Source organism: Mustela putorius, unplaced genomic scaffold, assembly GCF_011764305.1.
Source record: "Mustela putorius furo isolate JIRA1106 unplaced genomic scaffold, ASM1176430v1.1 tig00000228_pilon_pilon_pilon, whole genome shotgun sequence".
In the NCBI taxonomy this organism is placed as follows: Eukaryota; Metazoa; Chordata; class Mammalia; order Carnivora; family Mustelidae; genus Mustela; species Mustela putorius.
This window is the reverse complement of record NW_025421322.1, coordinates 33,991,873-34,004,542: the sequence shown is the minus strand read 5'-3', so window position 1 is coordinate 34,004,542 and position 12,670 is coordinate 33,991,873. Positions and strand designations below refer to the sequence as shown.

At 50.9% G+C, this 12,670-nt stretch overlaps 1 protein-coding gene across 1 annotated transcript in view; it reads left to right on the top strand.

The window, feature by feature from the left end:
- Positions 1 to 12,670, top strand: part of ZFAT (zinc finger and AT-hook domain containing) — a 183,220-nt gene that overhangs the window by 126,175 nt on the left and 44,375 nt on the right. The window lies entirely within an intron of this gene.

Here is a 12,670-nt window from a genome sequence, read left to right as displayed (position 1 = left end):
ACAGGGCCAGCCCCGCACTTGGCCGCGTCCTTCTCTCCTCGGCTCTACTTCCCACTCGTGTTTTGCGTTTACGCTGAGACATGTCACCGGCCCCAGAGCCGGAGGGAGCTTGCACTTAGGGTCTTTGCTTCGCAAGGCTCCAAGTGCACCACGAGATTCCTGACTTCTTTAAAACAAGTCAAAAATTTGGTGCATGAATTTGCCAAGTCTGGAAAAAAAAAAAAAAGGCCAGTCTAAAATCAGCAGTTTTCAGAATCTGTGCATTTTGGAAACTGTTCGGTGCAACTTACTGATGACCCTCCTTTAGACTTCTTCATTCCTGAAACGAGGCCTGTGTTTGACAAATGGCCATGATCGCTCCTCTGCCCTGGCTTTCGGAAGGTGAGGGCTGGCCTTCTCTCTTGTGGCCATAAAATTTTTAGATGTATAGAAGGATATTTTTTAAAAAGGAACCAGCCAGATCATAATCTTAAAAAGACACTATTAAATTTAATTTATATTTGATATGTATCTAAAATGAATCCTAAAATATTTGTATTAGGAAGCCTAAGGAACATCTTGTTTGTTGTCAAATTAAATTTTGTATAACGGAGAAATCTTCACAAAACTGTGAGGCGAGGAAGATTTCGGTAGTTGATTTCATTATCATTGATGAGTTTTTCCTAGGTATTTCATCTGGAGTGTATCTTACCACAATTTAACATACAGAATTTTAAGAGACAGGGTAGGTATAAGAGGCACTAAATTGCATTTGAATTTTTGATGCAAAACCTGAAATGTTTACTTATTCCTTTAACACCCCTTTTCTGCGTACCCGCTGCGGGCCAAGCACTCTGCCAGGGTCAGGGGATGTCAGGATGAGGCCAGGCATCTTGTCTGTCAGCCTCAGGAATCTGGGCAGAGACCTATGTGCATAAAAAGTAGCAGTAAGTGTATGAACTACTACAGGAAGGTTGTGTACCAAATGCTCTGAGAAACCAGAAGAACAGCTAATTATTCCATCATTTTGTAAAAGCTGTGTTTCAATTGGGTTAATAGACTATTATCCTACCATGTAAAACCTAATAGCTTTGAAAAACCTATAGCACCAGAAAGTTCTCTGGGTGACTGATAGCCATAAACCAGAGGGAGTTAATGTCCTCTCTCGTCACATTCCTGATAGTGCAGTGGGGCCCAAAGATGTTCCTCGTGTGTCCATATGAAGCAGAAACGAGTAATAGGTGCAGAAAACACCAGGTGGCTGAGCTCATAGAGCCCATAAGGGGCTTTGATGCTAACTTGGCCAAAGCTGGTGTTTGGATGAGGTCAGCCAGGATGTGGCTGTGTAAGTAATTTACTCCTGGTTTCCAGGCTAAACTTCGCGAGCGGGAGAGAACAAGCAGGGAAATGATCTCAAACGGGCAGAATGTTTAGAACCACACATTTACAAACCGTCCTGATCCATCCTCAGCCTGAAATTCTGAGTGTCCCTCAGAAAGCTGAGTCATCTGGCGCGGCGGGAGGCATCGTGGCTTTATTTCTACTGTCACTTCTCCTGTTACCCGGGAGATGGTTTCATCTTTCCATCAGGAAGTTCCAGCAGGAGGTTGATTGTTTAAATATCTAGTGCCAGAGTAGAGAAGGCAGATGGACTGGTCCCTTTTGTAATCATCATATTTTGGGCATTACAGTCGGTATTTGAGGTATGCTTCTTCTTTTTTTTTTTTTTTTTGGCCCTCACAGCCCTCTATAATGTAGGTATTAATATTCCCATTTCACAGATGAGGAAACTGAGGCCTGCCTCCAGCTAAGTTACACACTCAGGAATAATGCCGTCAGTCCTTGGTGGAGCTGGGATTTTGATCCCTGTCTCTTGGTAGACAAAGCTGCTCTCTGTCCAGGACTCTGACCCTTGCTGTTATCCCAAGAAGAGGCACATTTTTGCCTCCTTGCCCTCCCCCCACTTCCCTGCACTGCTTTGATTATATAAGCCTGCAGTTAACGTGTGTAGCTACCAAAACTCAAGGAAAATCCTTAAGCTGTCCGTGCATGAACTAAGCAGGAGGAACATTTCCCAAGTTTAGTGGAAATTACTGAACCATGGGGCACAGAGGGAAAGGAGTGAAGTGTAGGGTTTCTGTGGGTGGTGGTTGTTTTGCTTTTTTGTTCTTATTTTGCATGAAAGAGAAGAATCTGAGATTATACTGCTTTTTTTTTTCCTTTTGGTTTTGTGTTTTCCTTCGTGTGTGTGTGTGTGTGTGTGTGTGTGTGTGTAGGAAGAAGCGTCACCGTCACCGTGGGGTGGGAGGTGGTCAGCCATTCATTAAATTGTTGGAGCTAACATGTCTGCTAAAAACCTGTGATTTCATCTTCAGCTTCCTTGTATTTTAGATTTTTTAAAGTACTTCCAGGAAAAAAAAATGGAAATTGGATTATCCGACGTTAAATTAAAATCCCGTCTAATAGTGAGCGGTATATTCTTTGGAAATATTGCATTTTTGACAGCACAAGTGATTACAAACAAATCAATAATCGGTGAACACTGAAGAGTCTTCCAAGCTCTGGCAGGAAAAGCAATTAGTGTGGATTGATTTACTGTTATTTATTGTGATGAGGTAATTGCCTCCGCTCGCGCTGTTCTTGAACTTGTGGTACCCCACGGTTTAAAAACATTTATTCTTTTAAATTGTTTAATTTATCTCTGGCCTTATTGTAGAACAGAGATGGCTTTGCGCTTAACTCATGTGAAGACCTGGCTTTCCTCTTTAGCTCCCTAACCCCAGGCTGGGTTTTGTCCCTGCTGTGGCTGAGCCCAGAATGAAGTCCCAACCTTGTGCGCCCAGGCTCATAAATCCTGGAGAGATGCGGCCAGAAACAAATCATGGGAACCTCCTCCCCCCCGCCCCCACACAGGTGGTGGAGGGTGGCCTTGCCTGGCCGTTCACATGCAGACCACAGTGTGGGGCACCCGACTGGCCTGGATGGTGCGTCGCTGGTGGGATGGGGGCGGGGTACTGATACTCTCACTCACACTGATAACATTGCTTTGAAATCCCAGCCACAGACCGCTCTGAAGGCTGACTGTTGGGAACATGCTTGGCCCTGCTGCTCCTTGGGGTGCGTGCCTTTCCTTTCTGGTACATGTCTCTCTGCCTCTTATCCCTCTTGTCTGTCCCCTGTGGCTATGCACCATTACGCTTTTGTGTGGCCGTCACTTCGGGGCAGTTTCCCAGTCTGCACCCGTGGTTTGTGCTCACTGCTGAGCTTGGCTGGAGAAGGACATGAGGGAGTGAGTGTTCCAGATGCAGATGGTCTTTGAGAATTTCCCTTATGAGCCTCGCCATATGTCTTGCAGTCTTTACAGGCCTGGTCCCTTAAGAGCACGCATACGCATCTTTTTCCTTCTGAGTGGCTCATGTCCCGGTCTCGGCATGCAGGTGCAGCCTTTGGCGCTGGACCCACGCTGTATTTCTCGTGCTGCCGGGGGAGGGTCTGCTCGGGGCCCTGCTGAAAATGATTCTCAGAGAGCAGGCTGGGGGGAACACTTGAGTCTCCCAGCTCATGTCCTCATCCAGAACGTTCCGGAAGGGCTGCTGGCTTTGCTGGATGACCCTGTGTGGGTAATGGGACTTGGCAGTTGAGAGATTCCATGTGATGAAATGTCTCTGAGTGGAAGTTTCTCGTGGGCACGTTCACCACCGAGCAGGGAGTCGAAGGCGGCAGCCAGCGTGCTGGAGGTTTTGTTTTCGCATGTTCTAGTTTGTGAGTCTGTCGTGCCCAGTACTGCTGTGGGTTGCAGTGGGGTGTAAGCCGTGGCGCCTGAACTCGGGAGCTTGTGGTCGGCCTGGGAGGTGACACCGACGCCCCTGGGGGTGGAGGGCGGAAGCTCTGTTCTCCGGCGTGTGCTCCTGGGAACACGAGTTCCTTGGATGCTGTAGGCGTCGTGCGGAGGGGATACGGCAGGCAGGGATCCGCAGACGTGTTAGGCCCCAGGAGCCCCTCCTCTCCTTTCCCCAGTGGGTCTCACAGCACTTAGGTTTTGTGAAACAACTTGGTAAATACTGGTTATCAGAGAATCCAAAAGTAGAAAAAAATGGTTTATGAACCCTGCGAACAGCTGTCCCTCCCAGGGCTCCTGAGCGGCCTCAGAGTGACCGCTCAGACCTCTCGCCTGCCTCCGTGTGGCTGCCCCGCTGGGCACGAGGCTTCCTGTGCTGTGCCCCTGTCCTCTGCACACTCCCCGCCACACGCAGGGCTCTGCACACCACCCCGGCTTCACACCTGCTCCTGCTCCCCCCGCCGCTCCTCTCTCAGGGGCTGGGCAGTTCTCTTACCTCCGCCTGGCTCGGTTCACAGGCTTTGCTTTTCTCCCCGACGCTGGAGCTGGCGGGTTATGTGTGACCCGTCTGTGAGCGAGAGTGCGAGCTCCGTGACGCGCTGGGTTTAGTTTGTGTTCTCTTCCCAGCACGGAGGCGGCACGTAATAAATATTTGTGGAGTGACTCGATGAGTAAATGAGTAAATGCTGCAGAATGTCAGTGGGACAGATGCGTCACGGAAGACAGCTAGGTAGAGCTGGGGCTCCGAGCTCCCGTGAGGCTTGTGGCCCCAAGGACACGTGTTCAACAGCTCTTCCATCACGGGGCGGCCCAGCTGGGGTCTCCGCTCTGTCCTCGGTTCGCTGGGTGGCCTTGAGCCCGCAGGGCTTTCTTTGTCCCGGAGCAGCGCTGGGCAGTGAGGTTAGAGAGAGCCCAAACACGTGTCATTGCTTCTAGAGGGGAGACGCTCGGTCCTGGGGCAACCAAGTGGGGTTCCCAGGGCAGAGGATGCTGTAGACCCCCTGCTGGGAGGTGGGCGCTGGGTGATGTGCAGCCTCCATCAGCCCATCGGGAGTCGTCTCTGCGAAGAGCAGGTGCAGTAGCTGTGAGCATATTGTTTCTGAAAGTCGATGCCGACAACCTTGCTTCGTCGTTGTGCTGTGTTCAAGAGCTGTCTCCGTGGAGGTTCCTGTCGGAGGGAGTGCGGGTGACCTTTCTCCAGTGTGTTCTCTGGAAATCTGTAGAAATGCAGGCACAAGGGTTCTTTGGTAGGCGTGTTGTTGACTGGGCCTAATGCAGAGTTCTTGCGGGGAGCAGCAGGTAGCAGGCTCTGCCAAGGGCCGTCCACATAGGGGCTGTGTAGGGCCGGGTAGGAATTTTGGGGAAGCCAGGGGACGACAAGGGGAGTGGTTTGGGCTACCAGAGCTTGTCTGTGCTGGAAATACGACCTTGACAGCAGTGCCTTCTTGTTGATCCTGTTATTGGCAACAAAGCCATTTGCAAAACTGAAAATGTACAAGGAAAAGTTGCAGAAACGGTTTGTCCAGTTCATCTACAGGGAGACGGATGACCCAGAAGGGGTGCCTGTCTGCCACGGGCCTGCGGGCAATGCGCCCGCTGCCCAGGAGATCAGCTGGCGTGTGCGCTTCGGGCTCAGATGGACCTTTGCTCAACACCCTGGGCTTGACTGGTGACTGGGTCTGTGTACTTCTGCAAGCCACGTAGCCTCCCGGGGCTTCTGCGTCCCCATCTGGAAGATGAGTGCTGTGTCCTCCCATGTGGCTTGGGAGACCTCCGTTGGCAGACGCCGTCGAGGCTCTGATTGGGTGGAAGTCTCCTTATGTCCCAGGTGGAGCAGGGATCCCGGAGCCCCGAATGCTTACTGCTCGGGGTGGCCAGGTGCTGGCTTGCATTCTGGGGAGTCAGTGGCCACCTTGGTCATTAATGAAAGTGACTCCATCTTCCTGTCGGGTTTTCTCCGTGGCACAAGGGCTGCCGTAAATCTCCTAGGTGTCCCGGCGCCGAAGCCCCAGGGAGGCTCGTGTGCAATCCTGTCTCTCCCCCGCGTCACTTGATTTAAGGCCGGCAGTGCTGGAGTTATACTTAGTATTTCCTCCGGCCTGTCATCAGGTCTCCGGTGAGACACTCAGGCTCCACAGCAGGCTTCTTGTTGGACATTTTCGGTCACAGTCAGAGTGTCCGAACACTGGCCCAGTTGTGGTGTCACTATACTCACATAGACGAGACACTGTAAACCTGAAAATCCCGCCTTCCGTGGCAGGGGGTGAATGTCGTCCTTACTGTCGTTCGTATGACGTATGGCTCCCGCTTGTTGGATGCTGTGTGTCCTTCTCGGCACCTGCCGGTTTCGATAACCATCAAAAAGCTTGTGAAGAGGGGTTTTTATGTCACATATTTACCCATTTAATCATCTGTTATGTTTACTTTTACTATCCTGAGATGGAATGTATGTCCAGAATATTGCACACACGTGAATGTGTGGTGTGACGGGTGATAGTGACGTAAACAGTGACGTGAACACACGCGAGCCGCTGCTCAGAAGGGACCGTTGCCTGTAGTCCGGTCCCTCCCTCCACGGGGCCTTCCTGAGTGCACCCCACCTGTCTCCCAGAGGCGACCACTAGCCTGCCTTCTCTGACAGTGACTCTGCTTTCTCTGTGCTTTTACCACCCGTGCGTGTGTCCCTATACAAGTAACGTAGCATGGCACGCCCTTGAACTTGATGTTACAGCTGTCCGTGGATCTGTGTGTGGGATGTATGTTGTTTTGCATGTTTGTTTGTTTGGAACTTGGCTTCTTTGCTGAACATTACGTTGGCAAGACTGCTCGGAATTCTTGCCTGTAGCTCTCCCTCGCTTTTCTGTGGCATCACACTCTACTGTGCGAACGGTCCCCTGCCTTGTGGCCCTTTGCGCATGCGTTGCCTTCCTACATGGTTTTGTTTCGTTTTCATGATCATTAATGAGGTGGAGGCCCTTTTCATCTATTTTTTGGTCCTTTGGATTTCTTTCTCTTTCTTTTTCTTTCTCTCTCTCTCTCTCTCTCTTTTTTTTTTTTTTTTTTGGTAGACCATTCAAATACTTTTCCATTTTTCTATTGATTGGTGGTGTTCTAATTTGTTTTCAGGAATCCTTTATATACAGTTGACTTTTTTTAAAAAAATATTTTTATTTATTTGAGAGAGAGTGAGTGAGAGAGAGAAAGAGCATGAATGGGGGAGGGGTAGAAGCAGAGGGACAAGCAGACTCCCCGCTGTACAGGGACCCGGACGTGGGACTCGATCCCAGGACCCTGAGATCATGACCTGAGCCGAAGGCAGATGTGTAACCCACTGAACCACCCAGGCACCTCCGACATAGAGTTGACTCTTGAACAACATGAATTTGAACTACACAGTCCACTTACATGCAGAGTCTTTTCAATAAATACAGTACTGTGAATGTGTTTTCCTTATGATTTTAAGTAACATTTTCTTTTCTCAAGCTTGCTTTACTCTAAGAATGCAGGATAGTGTACTTAGACACAGCATGTGCTGCTCAACTCTGTGGAACCAGTAAGCCTTCCAGTCAGCAGAGCCTGCTCCTAGTTAAGCTTTCAGGGAGTCAGAAGTTGTGGGTGGACTTCCGGCTGTGTGGGGTTGGCGCTTCGGTCCCCCATTGTTAAGGGGTCGGTTGCCTGTATTTTGGGGGTTACATGTTGTGAATGCAATGACTTATTCTGTGGCTTTCCCCACTCTTTATAACGTTTTTAATTAATTAATTAATGTATTTATTATTATTTATTTTTTAAAGGTTTTGATTTATTTAAGTAATCTCTACACCCAGCATGGGGCTGTAACTCAGTAACCCCGGGAACAAGAGTTGCGTGCTTCATGCTTCTCCAGCTGAGCCAGCCCTGCCCCACCCTTACAGTGCCTATTAATGTTCTCGAGTTCAAGGGCCGCCTAGATGGCTAAGCATCTAACTCCTGGTTTTGCTCCGGGCGTCATCCCATGGTCATGATCCCAGGGTCCTGAGACAGAGCCCCATGTCGAGCTCTGCTCTCGGCGCAGATTCTGCTTGAGATTCTCTCTCTCTCTGCCCCTTCTCCCCACAAGTGCCCTCTCTCTCAAATCTTTTTAAACCACGTTCTTAAATTTAACATCATTTGAAAAAAGTCTTACCCAGATTTTTAGTTTCTGTTGTTGTTGGGATGGTTTGCTGGACTGACCTTACATGAGTCACTAACAAAGAGAAAGGGGATTTTTCTTTCTCATTTAGCTGCGCGAGTGTAGTCAGGGCCCACCATGCTGGGCCCTGCGCTGGCTCCAGGGACGCACTGACAAGCATGTCCAGTACAGATTCTGTTCTCAAAGGGCCACAGCTTGTGGGGATGTGGCCGTGCTGGTAACAGTCATGCAGGAGCAAGATCAGAGCCCTGGGTGATCTTGCTGGGGTGCTGGGGTGGTGGGGGTGGACGGTGGAGGAGAAGGAGATGCCCATCTTCCTGGGACCTGGAGAAGGTTTCAGAGGTAAACGGGGTGGGGGCTGGGAGTAGCCTGTGAGCTAACCCTTCTGAAGAAGACATAGGAGCTTCTCTGGTGAACATTTCCCTTTTTATGACCTACAGGACAATGCATGGGCATCTTTGCTCACTTGGGAATAAAGGAAATGTTGAACTCATCAAATTTGGCTGAAATCTGTGAAGCCTAGCACGATTGTCTTCTCTCAGAGCAAAGGGGACGCTGGGGAGGGGGTGTATATTCCTTTGTATCATCCCGTGGCTCACGCTTTGGGGATCTAGGATTTGAGGCTGTGCTCAGAATGTGCTCAGAATGAGAGGATTGGGGCACCTGGGGGGCTCAGTCGGTTAAGTGTCTGCCTTTGGCTCACATCATGACCCCAGGGTCCTGGGATCAAGCCCCACAGGGAGCCTGCTTCTCCCTCTGTCAGCAGCTCCCCCTGCTTGTCTTTTCTCTCATTTTCTCTCTCTGACAAATAAATAAATAAAATCCTAAAAAAAAAAAAAAAATGAGTGGATCAGCAGCAAATACAAGTGGATTGGTCTGCTCAGTCAGGACAGCCTGGTTCGCACACACGATGTAGGACCTGCCACACGAAGACAGTCACATCTCCTCTTGTTCTGGTTCTTGCAGTGTTAGGATCGGTCGCTTCTTTCCAAGGTAGTTGAGAGGGGCCAGAGTCTGTCCCAAGACACTTGGGTAGAAGGAGCACTGGGGAAGAGAGCAGAAATGGACGCCTCCTAAAACACCTGGAGGGGGACCCACCTCAGTCCCAGAAGTTGTCCTGGTGGTTGCCCCAGTAGAGGAAGGCAGGGTGGGAGCGTTGTTAAGGAAGAAGGAGGATCCTGACAGCATGAGAGGAAGCCAGAGGAATGGAAAGGTTGGGGCAGCTGACTCAATTGAAGCGAGGTGGCAGGTGAGGTCCTTGGTGGCTCTGCGCACTCTCAGGAGACCCGCAGGGCCCTGGGGCCGTTGATGCAGACACTTGTTCCAGTAATAGACCCGTCAGGGACTTGAGTTTGGTCCATGGCTGTGCTGCCCTGGGACGGTCTGCTGGTGGGCTTTTCTGTCCAGAGGGCAGACTGAGAAAGGAGTCCGTGCTGTTGGGGCCTAGTGATGCGGGCCGAGCAAGAACAGGGTTGTGGTCAGAGGAGACGCAGGCCCCAGCAGGGGGGTGGCATGGGCTCTTTGAAGTTTAGGGCAGTTTGAGCAGCGACATGACAAGGTCCGTCTGGTGTACAACTTTAAATCATCTTTCTCCGGAAGGAAATGCAGACAGGTCAGCAAGGAGGTTTGGGAGACCAGTGTGGGCCATCTGGCCATCCCAGTGGCTATGGGATTTGGCAGGAAGCAAAGTCTGCAGACTCAGGCCTTGAGCCGAGGACACTGAGCCCCTGTGCAGGCGCTCTCCTTCCTCATGAGATGCTCTTGGGCAGAAGTCAAGCTCAGGGCCTGGGGTCAGTTTTGTTTGGTTTTGTTTTGTTTTTATCTTAACCTTTGCATGTTTCTGATTACTTAAAACATACATTCTGTTCTAGAAATCCTGAAAAACGGAAACATGAAGACAAGTGAACGACGTATATGTAACCCTAGTCATGCCCTCTGCTCACTCTTTGATCTTTCCTTCCAAGTTCTCTCAGGCCTGCGGGGATCCGGGAGCTGGCGGCCTCTGCCGTAAAGTGCTGGTCCCGAGGGAGTGTTCTTGGGTCAGCTCATTTTAAGTCCTGAGCTTGGTCCCTGCATGCTGGTCCAGGTGCTGGAGTAACAGTGATCAAAAGAAATTGTGCCCTCCTGGTGTTTGTATTCTCATGGTGGGAGTAGACCATAAGCACAAGTAAATTGCATGTTATATTAGAAGGTAATAAATGCCGTAAGAAGCAAAGCAGTCAAAAACTGTAAGGGGTGCCCGGGCAGGGAGAGGGGGGACCTCACAGGAACAGTGACTTCAGACCGTGACCTTGGACTCCATGTTGCCTACAATGTCAAGGTAGCATGCGCCCAGCAGAGCTGGGGATGTAAGCCAGTGAGTCTGGTTTTCTGGGGCTCTTTCCTGGGAGGTTACTGGGTGGGAAAAGCCCACAGAGCGGTGAGCTCGATGTCACCGCGTGCCGGTGGTGGTGATGACAGAGCGGACTTTCTGAACACTTGCTCACCATCCGTGTAACCTCTGTGGGCCCCCCAGTAGTCGTGTGCCATCAGTATTTTCCCTGCCTCGATCTCCGAGGAGGAAACCCAGAAGCCAGAAGTTCCGGTGTGTGCCCGAGGCTTCGGGGATAGTGGATGGTGGCCAGTTGTGCTGGAGGAGTTGGACCCAGCTGTCCCAGCAGCAGCTTTGGTTTGGGATTGGTCCTCGCTCAGCCTTGGTCGGTGTTTGGGGACTGTGGTGGTTTTAGCTCTTGGAGAGGGCCCGTGTCAGGAGCCCCTGCTACCCCCTGACCGTCCTTATGCTCAGAATGTTTTCTGAAACTGCATCTTGCTCCTTCTGTGGTTTGGCCCCTGCTGTGTTTGATGGCCCGTTTCCTACTTTCCGGGAGTTCCCCTTTGGCCTGTTCTTGGCCTGGCATCCCTGGCCGTGCTGTCCCCAGGAGGGAAGCTGTGGGATTTCAGCGTCCTCGCCCCGGGCACCCTGGCCTTAGCAGGCAAAAACCTTACCGTCTGCACTTTATTATTCTTTGTAAATTTTGGGGAGATGTAAATCCTGGAGTGTTTGCTTTTCACGGTTACTTCTCTGATTTTTTCCCTATCATTTTAGGCTATAATCTTTGACTCTGAAAATGACCACAGGATGATAATAGTCAACATTTACAAGACGCTGTGGGGGGTGGGGCAGCCTCCAGCCTCAGACCGGCTGGATGCATCCCTCTGTGTCCAGGTTCCTTGGGGGAGGGTCACAGGCTGGGCCTGGGACCCAAAATCCAGTGACTTTCACAAGGCAGCTGATCTGCGTGGCCCCGGGAAGGGTGAAGTTGTCCCTGGAGCCTGGAGTTAAGTCTGTAGGACCAAGAATCACTGTGGCTGCCCCTTCCTGCCTCTTAGGCTGGCTGGCCACTCAGCACTGGCATTAGAGCATTTTCTTTGTTCTTTCTGATTGTGTGTAAATGCCAGTGTTCCAAAAATAATGTTATAATATTTGCCTATTTAGGAGATGAAGGCACTTCGAAGTGTTCTAGCTTCTATTTTAACTTGGCAAATAATCACATCCTGGGGTTTTAGACATCTTGTTCTCTGCTCGGTAGGTAGATGAGAGAGCCTGGTTAATTTTTGCCTTTGTCCCAGGTCCTTTTGTTTAATCAGTCCTTGTGGGCTAAGCCACGGGGCCCAGTGTAGCACGTGGAATGTGCTGCAGAGTGTCCCGTGAGCAGAGAGTGGCCTTGTAGATGGTGGCGTCCCCAGGGAGCATCTCAGGCTTTGTCCCTGCGTTGACTTCCTGGCGTCTTTCTCTCTGAGAACGGCCCTCAGGGGAGTAACGCGTTTCCTTCATAGGCTGGGATGGAGCTTTTTTCTGTGCTGCTTTGACAGACTGGGGAGCAGGGTGAATTCTGGAGCGGTTTCTGAGGAAGCCTGGACAAGACTGTATAATTAGCTGAATAGTAAAAGGAAAAGTGTAGGATGGTGTTCAGGTTTCTGCCTCCGAGCGATGAGCTGATTTTGCAGAAAGCGAGTTGGGAATTGTGTGTGTTTATTTGGAGAGGCCTGGAGAGCTTCCCTGTAGAGATACCTGGAAGGTGGTGGAGAATTCCTGTTTGTGGTTTGGGAGAGATCACCGCTGGATATAGATCAAGCTGGCGAAATGATCATTGGAACCACAGCAGGAGAACAAACAGACCCAAGGACAGAACCTTGGAGAAAGCCAGCCTTTCTCATCGTCCCACCCCCATCCCCTGTACTGAGACTTGGGGCCGCCATGGACTGCTCCTTCTCTCCTACTCCTGCGGGCGGCCAAGCTGCTTGTGTTCCCAGATAGGCCCCAGAGGCACACCTTGGATTCATGTAGCCGTCTGCTGGACGGTCGGAGAGCATGTGGCTCAGAGGGATACTGATAATGCCCTTCACTGGGAGTCAGGGCGTGGGATGTCCATCCATCACTCATCTGATGGCCAGGTCCCACTGGGTTCCCCAAGGGGCCTGAGCAGCCACCCCTTTCCTCCCCACCAAAGCAATGCAAGGTGGCAGCAAGGCTGCATGGCGCATTGCATCCTTACCTTGAAAGCGCTTGCCCTGCGTGGGTGCAGGGGGTTGGAAGTGAACTGACCAGGTAGATTTCCCCAGTGGTGGACAGCTGTGGGTGGATGCGTGTGTATATGCGCGCGCTTGCAGGTGCATGCTGTGGGGGAAATGACTTAGTTAAAGAA